Source organism: Procambarus clarkii, chromosome 19 (genome assembly GCF_040958095.1).
Source record: "Procambarus clarkii isolate CNS0578487 chromosome 19, FALCON_Pclarkii_2.0, whole genome shotgun sequence".
Lineage (NCBI taxonomy): Eukaryota > Metazoa > Arthropoda > Malacostraca > Decapoda > Cambaridae > Procambarus > Procambarus clarkii.
Window position 1 is genome coordinate 32,145,888 of NC_091168.1, and position 2,028 is coordinate 32,147,915.

The window sequence follows — 2,028 nt, forward strand, 5'->3', positions numbered from 1 at the left end:
TTGAGCTCTGGCTCTTTGGTCCCGCCTCTCAACCGTCAATCAACAGGCGATGTGTGTGTGTGTGTGTACTCACCTAATTGTGCTTGCGGGGGTTGAGCTCTGGCTCTTTGGTCCCGCCTCTCAACCGTCAATCAACTGGTGTACAGATTCCTGAGCCTATAGGGCTCTATCATATCTACTGACAAGGAGGTGTGTGAAGGTCGGAATTTCCATCTCATCAACACTCCAGTCCTTCCTTATCAGCAGGGCCACTCCTCCACCTCCTCTCCCTTCCCTCTCTTTCCTTACTATACAGTAGTCCTTTGGAAACACAGCATCTGTTATGACTCCTGACAATTTTGTTTCCGTTAGTCCTATTACATCAGGGTTTTCTTCTTGCGACCTTTCTGCCAGTTCACTTGCTTTATTGGTAATCCCATCAATGTGTGTGTGGTCTATTATGTACTGAACATTTCTTAAGCTTCCTATGATCAAATTATGATAAGTAGAATGTTAAAGCTTCGCCATTATCAAGTTGTAATATTTTACGCTATAGTAACAATTCTTTTAAGTGAAACAGCCCAATTCCAGAGCCACCATCAGCCTATGTTGGCCACTTACCCCTCAGCAATCACAGTGCAAAGTCGGCTAAGAGAGAAAAAAAGAGAGTAGGGATAAAGTGGAGATTGTTATTCAAATTATAAAATTAATTTCGGAGCTATTCATCTAGGTGTCCCAGATGGCTGCTATTGTTTGATCTAGGTGTCCCAGATGGCTGCTATTGTTTGATCTAGGTGTCCCAGATGGCTGTTATTGTTTGATCTAGGTGTCCCAGATGGCTGCTATTGTTTGATCTAGGTGTCCCAGATGGCTGTTATTGTTTGATCTAGGTGTCCCAGATGGCTGCTATTGTTTGATCTAGGTGTCCCAGATGGCTGCTATTGTTTGATCTAGGTGTCCCAGATGGCTGCTATTGTTTGATCTAGGTGTCCCAGATGGCTGTTACTGTTTGATCTAGGTGTCCCAGATGGCTGTTACTGTTTGATCTAGGTGTCCCAGATGGCTGTTACTGTTTGATCTAGGTGTCCCAGATGGGGATATTTGCCCACACACGCCTGGGGGATAATACAGTGTTATGTGATGGTATTCTTGGTAACATGGAGCAAGCTGACTGTTAGTGGCGGCAAGATGTACAGGTTTCGTAAGCGACCACGTAAGAACTTGAGGACTCGAAGCCCTGGTCTATGATTACCTGTCACAGTGGTCAGTCGCACACTGCTTTCTCCTTGAGAAAGGTGACGTGTTAAATTGGCGCATTACCTCCACCAACAGGCTGCTTGCTCCGGTCACCTGGAATAGCATCATGCAAGGTGACAGAGACATGAGTAACAGGTGAGTGAGGTCACATGGGTAAGGAGTCCAGCGTCACCTCCCTCACCACCAACCCTCTCATTTACCTCATTAAAACACTCACAGTCTGGACATTCTCCTACATGCAACATCTCAGATTGAATATATGTAGACCTGCCTATATGTGGGTACGTGCACATGTACTCACCTAGTTGTTGGGGGGTTGAGCTCTGGCTCTTTGGTCCCGCCTCTCAACTGTCAATCAACTGGTAATTACCTAAGTGTAGTTACCTAAGTGTAGTTACAGGATGAGAGCTACGCTCGTGGTGTCCCGTCTTCCCAACACTCTTTGTCATATAACGCTGTGAAACTACTGACGGTCTTGGCCTCCACCACCTTCTCCCCTAACTTGTTCCAACCGTCTACCACTCTGTTTGCGAAAGTGAATTTTCTTATATTTCTTCGGCATCTGTGTTTAGCTAGTTTAAATCTATGACCTCTTGTTCTTAAAGTTCCAGGTCTCAGGAAATCTTCCCTATCGATTTTATCAATTCCTGTTACTATTTTGTATGTAGTGATCATATCACCTCTTTTTCTTCTGTGTTCTAGTTTTGGCATATTTAATGCCTCTATTCTCTCCTCGTAGCTCTTGCCCTTCAGTTCTGGGAGCCACTTAGTAGCATGTCTTTGCATCTTTTC